General features: G+C 51.6%; 1 pseudogene; it reads right to left on the bottom strand.

Annotated features, from left to right (window-relative positions):
* Positions 1-2,108: 2,108 nt before the first annotated feature.
* Positions 2,109-4,794, bottom strand: LOC122899073 (annotated as a pseudogene).
* Between the last annotated feature and the right edge of the window lie 7,115 nt (positions 4,795-11,909).

Raw genomic sequence — 11,909 nt, 5'->3', positions numbered from 1 at the left:
CCTCTCCCTGCGCCGGCGCCTGCGTCTGCGGCTGAAGCTGCCTGCGTGGATCTTGATTCCCTGGTGGCCACATATGAAAGCTGAATCCTATGGCATGCTCTGTGTCCTGCTCTCCTGCAGTCAAAAACAGAAAGGAAGATTGAAGAGTGAAGGGAAAGCCCCATTTATTGAGCTTACTGTACGCCAAGCCCTCCTCGGGGGTCATCTCTCTGGTTCCTACGAGAACTGGATAAGGTGGTTGGGTGTGCATCATTATGCAGGGAAAACTCCATTTACAGGGAAACGGAGGCTCTTGCCTAAGGACCTCCCACCAGCAACACCAGCCCCTGAATCCTTCATTTGGGTGCCCTTGTTTGAGTCACTGTGATAATTTTTGGGGTTCACCTTTAGGGATGCCCAGGTAGCTGGTAAAACCTTAATCCTGGGTTATGTCGGTAAGGATGTTTCTGGAAGAGATCAGCGTTTAAATCAGTAGTCTGAGGTTTGAGATTCTTGGCATCATTCAACCCGTTGGGAATCAGAATGGAACACAAAGGGGAAGGAAGGGCAAATTCTGTCTCTTCTTGCCCATGAACTCCCAGAGCTCCCGGCTCCAAAGTCTCCAGACTCTCCGGTTCTCAGGTCTTTGGCCTCAGACGAGGTGTTACACCATCTGCTTTTCCGGGTTTCAGGCCTTCGGTCTTGGGCTGAGACCTCCCACTGGCTTTGCTGGTCCTCCAGCTCACAGAAGACAGAGTGTGGGACTTCTGCCATGATCACGTGAGCCATTTCTAATGGGTCTGTATACATTCTACTGGTTAGTCAAGAAAACTAGGCCAAGACATTGTCTTAACCCCAGCAAGGAATTCACCCATTTGCCTACAGGTATTTTGTTACACATTGCAATATAATTTCAAACCATGTCATTCTGTTCTTTCCTGAGGCGTGTGTGTGTGTGTGTGTGTGTGTGTGTGTGTGTGTGGAAAGAGAGATGTTAGGAGAATAAAGTCAGTCTCTTATTGACATGACCTAGCCCCGGGATATTCTTTTTTTTTTTAACATGGTGTAGAAATACTAAGTTTCCATGCCTGTAGGATTTTAATACTTTTGCTGAAAGGAACTTGAATGTCTCTACTGTTGAATTCAAGGATGACTACCCACCCATGATAGACATGGTCTGGTGAGGTCCAGAGGCTCCAACTAATCTGTAGGGTGAACAACTCCTTCCAGGTTTGGCCTGCCTTGTGCAGTGAGGTCCTTTCTCAATACAAAGGCTGGGAACTGAGGTCTTGGGGTCCACCTGGAGAATGTGGGGAGGGTTCATGTCCAGGGTCATGGCATTCGGTCACCAGTGAGCGTCCCAAGAGCCCTACACTCCAATGGCTCATCGGCCACTTAGTGTGTCCCAATTGTTGTATTAAACCACCAAATAGCCCCCAAAACAAGGAGTTAAGAGATGCCCCAGAGAGATTAAAGAACTGGAGTAAATCATAAATATACAGTGAGTTCCTGGGGCCTAATCCTACCACAGCAGTTTCTGATCATGGACAGCTCAGTAGGGCTCTTCTCCATCAGTAACTGGGGCTTCCCGAAGCGTAACTTGGAAAAACCAGTTAACACATCAGGAAGAGCACCAGAGAGCTTACACTGGGTTTCTTTATTTCCTACCCTTTCTTTACAAGGGTCCACACAGGGATAACTCGCACATGTGACTCTCAAGCTCAAATCCCCCTGCAGAAATTCAGATTCATATTTCTGACTATAGGACATGTCCCTGAAGGCCCCAGCAAGTCCCTGAGTCAAGGCTTCTATCTGTGATCCTGCCCTCCCTCTGGGTCATCTCCCCTCTCCCGTTCACACTGAACAGACATCTGAAACTGTGGGTCTGTGTTCCCCTTTTGCGCGATGTTCCCATGTCCTAGATTTCAGTCTCCAGATGCCCAGAACACAGTTGTTGAGAGATGCACCCAACTAGGCAGGCATATAACAGGGGCATATAATGGGCTCTGAATCATAGAGCATCTTGCCGCCATAGCGAGGACGGGGCAGGTGCTAAGCCAGATGGTCCTGGGCCAATCCTACGTCCCTCAGGGTCTCTGTCAGCTCAGCCCGAACCTGGGCAGATCTCCCTAAATGGAAAGCTCCCTGAGGGCTATCACTGTCCAGATGGACAGGAGAGACAGCTCCAGGTGCAGATGGCACAGCCGGGTGGTGTGACCCCACAGCCTCCCCATGATGGCCATGGAGAGGAGGTTCCCATAGACACTGAAGGTCCAGAGCTGGTAACAGCAGCTCAGGGTGGGCAGGATGGCCTCAAGGTGGGCTTTTGTGAGTCCACACAGATCGAAGTCCAGGTCCTGGAGGGGGGCTGCCACCTTCTCTAGCAGAACCTAGAGGGGCTCAAGGCTGAAACAGATCAGGCTGATGTCACTGAGATCCAGGTCCTTCCTCTGGCTGATGTTCGGGCACTGGGAGAGGTGGCCAAGTCCGATTCTGTGAGCTGATGATTCGTTATGGAGAGATCTTCATTATGAAGATCCAAAGGGGTCTTCAGGCACTTGGGGGAAACCAAGCAGTTAGGCCTGAGGGAGCTGGGGTGGAGGTGGCCTTAAAGGGAAGACAAATGACTTGCCCAAGTCCAATATAGCAATGACCATCTGATGAAGGTCTGTACCCAGGATCCCAGACTCATTTTAGACTGGGGCCTTCCACCTGCCCTTGTGGGACTGGGTCAGGTTCACAAAATCTTTATAGCTCCTTTTCCTCACCTGTCAGGCAGAGTACAACATACTCCAACTTTTGGAAATGAATGAAGGTAACAGAATGCGCTAGAATAGGATCAGTCTGACACAGGGTCTCAATCAAGGGTAGGCATCACTAAATCTTAATACTGGGACATAAGACCAGAAATGCTGTCAGTCCAGGCTTCCTTTGGGTCATTGCTCAGGCCTTAGGCACCTGCATCTCTGGGCCAGGTGAGGCTACTGGGAGACAAAGAACAAACCTGGGCAAGATCCCCCAGCACCAGCGGGGAGTGCCAGTGTGCAGGGGCTCACTTAGAGCCCCGTAACATCAGCACACTTTCTACCATTGTTCATGATTCTTTCTGCTCCCACTCCCTTACCTCCAGAATCATGCACTCCCCATATGCATTCCCAGACCTGGAGCACAAAATTTTTTACAGACAGGGGATCGAGACAGACTCATGCATGTTCACGGAGCTGCTGAGGGCAGAGCTCCTCTTTGGAGAAGCTTAGATCTGCTGTGGATTCCCTCTCCCCTTTCTTATTTCCCTAAGTCCTCTTAACTTGGACATCTCTTCCTAAGGAAGAATTCACAAACCCAGCCTCACTCTACCTGACCCCCCAGTGTGTCGCCTCCTGGCAAGGTGTCTCTTTCCATCGCCCCGAACCTTGACGTGGTGGTTGTGTGACAGCACACCCAGGAGAAAGCAGCCCATGAGACAGTGCGCCTGACATCCCAGTCTCCCATTCACTGTGACACCACCCGGGAGGGGGGACCAAGTCTCACCTGAGCATCTGGTCCAGGCGGCCCTCGAGGAAGGAGGGACATTCCATAGAGAGCTTCTGTAAACGGCGCGGCCAGGGGAACGGAGAAATGAATCAGGTGACTCGCTGCTTCTCCTCCTTGGAGGGGGTCACGTGGACATGGGAGCGCCGGAGTCTCTGCACGTTACTCGTCTGGCCCAGGTAAGGTGCAAACATCCCCAGGACGGACAGTGTCCAAGTGCAGTTCTTGTCCAACTTCAGGATGCTGTCCACCTGCCCCATGTTCAGGACCTTCTCGATCTTTTGGATGGACACTGTAAAAGTCTTTAGCATCTTCCAGCACAGGTGGAGGGAACTTCTCTGTGCCACCCCACCTAAAGAGGTAGGTGAGACATTCATCCTGGGTCCTGTCCCCGAGGCAGAGGTCTCTGAACACCACCGATGGAACCAAGGGCTGCCTTGTCCTTATCCATCCTCGGTCACTGGTCCCATCGGTGGGCACCCATGGGCCCTGGCTCCAGACCACACACTCCAGAAGTCTGGCCAGTATTCTGTAAATCCAGCCCCTACAGTTTCCATCTGCCATGGGGAAAAGGGGAGCTTGGCGGAGATGCTTTAAGATCCATGTGGAATGAGACCAGAGTCTCAATGTAGGCGATTGTTGGACTTCCCACCCGTGAGAAGACATTAGCTGCTCCCTTACTCTCTTCCCTCCCTGCCTCACTTTTCTCTACCTCCTTTTCCCTTCCATCATCCCTTGGCTCTACTTCTGGAAACTGGAGGTATCCTGGGGAAGAGGTAGGGGTCTGTGTTCTCTCAGGGGCTTCTGCATCAGAAGCAGCCATGCACCCCCAGAAGCCGTCTCCCACCGCGAGCTCAGCGATGGCCAAGGCCTCTGAGCACCTTCACTGGCATCATCAAAAGCCTCTCACCCACCCCTTGACCATCTGCTTTCTGTACCCCCAGCTGCCTTTTCCAGGATACCCAGGACCCTATTGGACTATGTGGCTGAGCCTCACCTGGGGGGGATCTTTCTGGGCAAGGAAGACATCAAGCCCACTGAGCATGGCTGGGCAGCTGCCCTGCTGAGGCGTCTGCACCAGGGCCCTCAGAGGGAGGCGGGCCGAGGGCCAGGCACACATGGTCACTGTCAGGGTCCTGTTGCAGCTCCCAGCCAAGGCCACCACGAGCAGCAGCCTCCATGAGCTGAGGGAGGGTACTCCAGAGCGACGACGGCCAAGGCCTTGTCCTTCAGCAGGCGCTTTCCCACCGGTTCCAGGAGTCTGGGTGGGGGCTGGGCGCTCATCCCGAATCCGAGCACGCCCGTCTTCTTCCCCCATCCCCCGGAGCAGCCAGCTTGGGGCCAGAGTCACTTCTCCGGCACTGGTGGGAGAGCCCCAGCTTACCCCAGCTCCACTCTGGGCTCCGTGGCAGAGCGCCGTGGCTCGGCCCCTGCTGGCCGGGGACGGAGTGTCCCGCGAGCACCGAGGGGAGGCACGTGCAGCCGCCAGTCCGCACGGCTCCGCCCACCACTTTGCCGGATTCCAGGGTCCCTAGGAAGTGGGTGCTGAGACGCCCGAGAGCTGACTCCCACCTTTTTGGGGGGGGGGGTTCGACCATCACTCAAGGCCCTAAAACAGCAGGCATGGCCGTGTGGCCCTAAGGCAGCCTCAGTTCCCACCGTTAACCCGGCTGGGGAAGGTGAAGGAGACACCGTTAAAGCGTGTGGTATTCGTTTTCACTTGAACATTTTTATTTTATTTAAAATATTTACTTATTTTAGGGGACAGGCAGAGGGTGAGAGACAAGAAGACTCCCCACGGAGCGGAGAGACTGACTCAGGACTTGATCCCAGGACCCTGAGATCATGACCTGAGCCGAAGGCACATGCTTCACGGGCTAAGCCACCCAGGCACCCCCTCCCTTGAATGAGAAACTGTAAAAGCCACAGAGCAGTATTATATAGGATTTGGGAGCAGAGATGGAAAATACTGGAATGTACATTTGCAACTTCTATATCAGCATTGCTATTTTGGGAAGGAGTTCCAGGGAAGAAAGAGTTCAAGGTCAGAACAAAGGCTTTGCTCTTCAAAAATATCATACAGGGGGGTGCCTGGGTGGCTCAGTTGTTGGGCATCGGCCTTTGGTTTGGGTTGTAATCCAGGGTCCTGGGATCGAGCCCCGCATCCGGCTCCCTGCTCTGCGGGAAGCCTGCTTCCCCCTCCCCCCCCCCTCGCTGTGTCTCTCTCTGTCAAATAAATAAACAAAATCCTTAAAAAATATATCCTATGGGATGTTTTTAGGATGGGACCAAGGACGCCTGGGTGGCTCAGTCAGTGAAGCGGCTGCTTTCAGCTCAGGTCATGATCTCCAGGTCCAGGGATTGAGCTCCAATCTGGACTTCGGCTCCTCGGGGAGTTTGTTTCTCTCTCTCCCTCTCCCCGTCCCCACTGTCCATTCTCTCTCTCTCTCTCCCCCTCTCTCTCTCAAATAAATAAATAAGATATATATTTTTTAAATGTGGAGAATGGGGGCCCTTCCGATGGCATCAGCAGAAATCAGGAAATTCTCAAGTCCTACTGGGCTATCTTGGAACATGCGACCAGCCACAGGGCACAGATCCGAAGCAGCGCAGACAGAAAAAGCGCCCAGAAAAATCCGGAAAGTGGCCCCTTTGGGGTTACACCGGAGGACCCTGACTGTTCTGGTCTTCCTAGAGGTGCCAGGCTGACGGAAGGCTCTGGGACCTAGGCCCGATGCAGCGGCTGTTCCCTTTGTGGTTCTCGTGGCCCAGTCCTCCAGCTGACTAAGTTCTCCTGTGATCCAGTAAATGTTCCTTCTCTCCCAAAGCAGATCTGTTCTTACCCTGAAGCGTCTTGCCTCCTGTGCCTTTTTCGAAGCCCAAATCTCTTTGACCCTGCGTGCCCTCTCAGTTCCACTAATAAGTTACCCTAAACCAAGGGCACCTGAGTGGCTCAGTGGATTAAAGCCTCTGCCTTCAGCTCAGGTCATGGTCTCAGGGTCCTGGGATCAAGCCTTGCATCGGGCTCTCTGCTCAGCGGAGAGTCTGCTTCCTCCTCTCTTTCTACCTGCCTCTCTGCCTGCTTGTGATTTGTCTGTCAAATAAATAAAACAAAATAAAATAAAGTTACCCTAAACCAGGAGCTGTTCTCTTTCTTCCTCACCATTAAGATTTGATGGCAAATCACCCTGCGTGCACACAGCCAAGCCCGCGGGGCGAGCTTGTAGAAGCACGGGGTGGGGAGGATGCCCGCAGGCTCCCTCCAGGTGGGGCCCGGCCAGAGGAACTGAGGGAAGGAAGAGAAACAAGAGAAGGAAAAGGTTGGAGGAGCTGGTGCAGAGCCCAGAATGAGAGAGAGGAGGGCAGGGTCTGCTGAGCAGGAGAACAGGTCCTCTGGTCTCAAAGGACTGTGTCCTTTCAGGGCTGAGACCACCGGACGACTCCAGGCCTGGATTTGGGGGCTGAGAGTTCCCAAAGGCCTGGCTTTGTTTGTATCCACTAGTGAGGTTCCCAAGGCGGTCCCCGCTCCAACGGCACAGAATCGGGCCAGGGGAGAGTCAGAGAGAGAGAACGACAAGCGTTCATTCTGGATGCAAAGCTGAGGGGCTGGTTGTGGGGGAGCCTGGCCTTGACATCTGGCCCAAAATGGACTGTTGGGTCTCCCTGCTCATCATGGTCTCTTGGGACTCGGACAATTTGGCTTTCCAGGAGAAAATGAGACACCAAGGGGCCTGGCACCATGTCCGTGTCAGCCAAGTGACCCCACATTGTCTGCAAGCCGAAGGCAGGCCATGGTAGAGGCTAGTAAAACCAAGGCCCAGCTGGCTGGGGTGAGAGAGAACCAAGTTGGAGCCCAGGGAGCCTCAGTGGTTGGGAGGCACTAGACCCCCCCCAAGTGGGGAAGATCCTCCAGTGTCTCGGGCTGAGACCTGCAGGACCCTGGGGGAAGGGGGTTCTGTGGACACACACGCTGCAAAGTCTTGGCAGACGGGATGCCCCCCTCCAGGACCCAATACCCTATACCACCCCCTCACTCCACTCTCCTTGATTCATTAAAAATATCTACTCCTTCTTCTAACTGAAAATGTGTACCCTTTGAGCTACATCATCCATTTCCCCTTCCTCCCAACTCTTGGCAACCACCATTCTATTCTCTGTTTCTGCAAAATTGGCTTTTTTTTTTTTTTTGATTGCCCATATATGTGATACCATATAGTATCTGTCTTTTTCTGTCTGGCTATAGTTCACGGAGTATAATGCCCTCCAGGTTCATCCATACTGTCCCAAACGGCAGGACTTCCTTCTTGGTGATGACTGCATGATATTCCTTTGTGGACCTATCTCCCCCTCCTCCTTTTTTTTTTTTTTCCCTTTATCCATTCATCCATCAGAGGACATCAGGTTGTTTCCAAATCTTAGCTCTTGTGATTAAAGCTGCCGTGAGTATGGGGTGTTCACATCTCTTTGAGGAGCTAATGTGCAGCATGGCGATCACAGTTACGAAGACAGGGTTGTATATTTGAAAGTTCCTGGGAGTAGGTCTTCTTTTTTCTTTTAGATTTTATTTATTTATTTGACAGAGACAGAGAGGGCATAAGCAGGGGGGGAGCGGCAGGCAGAGAGAGAGGGAGAAGCAGGCTCCCCGCTGAGCAGGGAGCCCGATGTGAGCCTCAATCCCAGGACCCTGGGATCATGACCTGAGTTGAAGGCAGACACTTAACCGACTAAGCCCCCCAGGTGCCCCGCTGGGAGTAGGTCTTCAGCATTTCTTTTTTAAATTTTTTTTTTTTAAGATTTTATTTTATTTATTTGAGAGAGAGAGACAGTGAGAGAGAGCATGAGCGAGGAGAAGGTCAGAGGGAGAAGCAGACTCCCCATGGAGCTGGGAGCCTGATGTGGGACTCGATCCCGGGACTCCAGGATCACGCCCTGAGCCGGAGGCAGTCGTTTAACCAACTGCGCCACCCAGGCGTCCCATTTTTTTTTTTTTAATTTTTTTTTTTTTTTTTTTTTTTTTTTTTGGTCTTCAGCATTTCTTACACACGCAGAGTTAACTGGGTGAGGGAACGGATGTGTTCATGACTAGATCTTGGTCATCGCTGCACATATTTCCTGTATCAATCATCACATTGTGCATTTTTTAAAAAATATTTTATTTATTTTACAGACAGAGATCACAAGTAGGCAGAGTGGCAGGCAGAGAGAGGAAGGGGAGCAGGTTCCCTGCGGAGCAGAAAGCCAGATGCAGGGCTCAATCCCAGGACCCCGGGATCATGACCTGAGCTGAAGGCAGAGGCTTTAACCCACTGAGCCACCCAGGTGCCCCCACATTGTGCATTTTAAGTATATACAATCGTATTGGTCAATTGTTCCTCAATGAAAGAAAAAAGTTTTTCTTGGATGTCAAGGGCACCCCAACTGCTATTCTGGGTGACAGGGAAACAGCCAGCAAACACGACCCAGTCCAGCGCTCAACGTTATCTCCTATGTGCAGACCTTACTTTCCATCGAGGCAGACAAAACACTCATCAGCTGAACAGTAAATTAAATGCAGGTGCCCAGTCACAGCAGCACAAGATGGTAAAAATGAGCGTGTGCTGAAAGTACAAAGCCATCCTAATAACCAATGGGGAAAATTATGATTATCCCTTGACCTTCAAACATTTTTAAGAACTCTCCTATTGTGGTTGTAAATGTAAAAAATGTAAATGTAAAAAAATGAAAAAAAAACCAGTAAAATGAATATTTATTTAGTACAGTGTCATTTAAAACATTGAACATTAGAGAGCTTTATTTCCTTGTAAAAAAATGTATCAAGAGTGTCTGACCAGTGATCCCCTCCTCATGGCTTCACTGGGGACAGGGAGCAAACATCTTCTCCAAGCTTTGGTGATTGTTACACTCCTGACTTTGGCTCAGCCCCCACCTTCTTTCCTGCTTCCAATGTCATGAAATATCCCCCAAGAATTCGGTTAATGTGAAGTTTCTTGCCACGTCCCTTCTCCTGGACGTCTTCATCCCTTTCTTCACATACTTTCCACAGTTATGCATCTCTGGGAGATGGGAATGTGAGCTGGAGACCAACAGTGGCCCGGGAGAGAGGGGCGCCCTTGACTGGTCCAAGGTCACCCTGCGGGAAAATGGAGGGAGCAGGTCTGGATTTACATGCCTTTTATCCAAACACGGCACCACACCCCTCCTCCCTGCACATTGACTCCATTAAGAGAAAGGGCGCAGATCAGCAAGTCCTTAGAAGAGCGGGAGGGAAACATTCCTACCAGTGTCAGCGTGCTTTCTCCGTCCAAACCTGGTTTCTGTGTCCTTTGGGGTGGAAACTCACAGGACCCCACAGATCATGGATCATGAGTTGGGGGGTGGACCAGGGAGTCCAAGAGGAGTTTGTTCTTGGGCTGGGAAGGGAGCTCTGTGGGGATCCCAGAGGGGTGGGGTGAGGCCAGGACCCACTGCAGGGGATCTGAGCTGTGGGAAACCTTTTTCTCTCCACCTACTTGGGGGTACAGGGGTGGGCCCTGGCTCCTCTCCCATCCTGTGTCCGTCTTCCCCAGAGGACGCGCCTGGAGGATCACTGTGGTAGCCTTCAAGGCACCCTAGACCCCAAGAGGGTATGATATCCCCAAACCCAGGCCCAAGGCACTTGGGAAGGAGAAAGGTCCCTATGGCTCTTTTCCTTCCCCTGAGCAGGTTTCCTGCCTCCCTTGCTCTCCTGGGATTCTTGCATCCAGACGTCAGGCCGGGCTCAGCCAATGTCCTGTGAGGAGGGAGATGAGTGCCGGCCCTCATGGTCTCAAGTTCAACATTTGATATCATCTCCAAATGACGGCTTTTGCCCAGTGGTCTCTTATTCTCCGAGGTCCTTCTGTTGGACTCCTCAGTGGCACTGGCTGTCCAGGAAGATGGGGACTTTTTGCTTGTCTCTGCCCTGGGACCCACTGCATCCTGGAGGCATGATTGCTTCTAGGCAGGTCTATGTACCTACACAGGGTCCCCTCCAATGGACGCAGCTTCCCACAGAGACCTTCATCTTCCTCACCTGGGGACTGCAGACCCCAGTCTCCTTCTGGCTAATTCTCTTTCTAATTCTCCTTGAATCACTCAACAAACACTTGTTCCTGAGTGACTTCTCCCATGGTGACGCAGTGCCCCCTGAGACAGACAGTGTCCTGCTCACAGGCTGCCACAAGACCACTGTTGTAAAGTGGCAGGTGGTAACTGGTTCTCGGAAAAGAACACAGAGGCTGAGACAGAAAACTACAAAGGAGGGGGTCGTGTAAGGAGGGGGTGGTGTCTCACTTGGGTTATGGGACAGCACTGTTCCTGCGCTTTCTGTCACAGGACGAGCTGTGGGAGTTGTGTCCAAGAAAACCAGAGACGGACAAGGGTTAGAGGGAAGGCAGATTTTATTCAGGACTGTTGCAGTAAGACAGAACAGGACTCTACTCCTCATACAACAGGGACAAAGGGAGATTAACAGCCAAGGAGTGGGGGACGCAGGGCATGGGACGTGGGGACCAACCTAACAGGATTCCTGCAGGAGGCAGCCCCGGGGTGGGGGGTGATCAGGTATCAGGTGGGGTGGGGGATTCTTGCTGAACCAACGTAGCAGGAGTCTTGCTAAAACAGGATTTTACAAGGAAGTGCACAGATGGGCCAAGGAGAAGGTTCTGGAGCCTGGCTAAGTGTTGGTCAAGCAAAGAATGTTTGTCGGTGGAAGGGATCATGCTGGGTCACTAGGCAGACTGCAGATATAGTCAAGGTGGTGGCCAACTGGAAAAGAGAAACAAAGACGCTGAGTCCGGGCAGGGGGCATCGGCAGACCACGTGGGACTGGGAACAAAGAGAGGCTCCGTGGAAAGGTTTCCATGGTCTGATGAATGCTTTCACGCTCACCGGGAAGGATGTGTGGAGAGTCAAGCTGGAGGGGAGCAAACTGGTCCCAGCACAGACCAATCAAGCCGCTGCAGAGAGACTCAGAGGTAGACAAATGCGGACACCATAGCGATGGACTTCCATCCTTTCAATGGGTGAATTGTGTGGTGTGTAAATTATATCCCAATACAGCTGCCATTTTTTCAAAATGCCATGCTTCACAGTAAATTTTTTTGGTGAATTTTGGAAGACATGACTGCTTTTGATAAAAATGTGGCATTTATATTTCATGGGTGACAGGTTGGGTACTGTGTATGTAATGGCATCAATAAACACGTTCTTAACATTTTTCCATTTTGATTAATACGGTCCATATTAATAGACATAATCCCCCTAAACAAAAGCTCTTTGGGATCTTTGATCTATTTTAAGGATCTAAAAGTGTCTTGAGACTCAAACTTTGAGAACGGCTGATCTAGGGACAAAGTTTCCCCAAAAGGAAAGCAGTGGTT

Source organism: Neovison vison, chromosome 2 (genome assembly GCF_020171115.1).
Source record: "Neovison vison isolate M4711 chromosome 2, ASM_NN_V1, whole genome shotgun sequence".
NCBI lineage: Eukaryota > Metazoa > Chordata > Mammalia > Carnivora > Mustelidae > Neogale > Neogale vison.
This window is presented reverse-complemented; position numbering and strand designations above follow the sequence as displayed.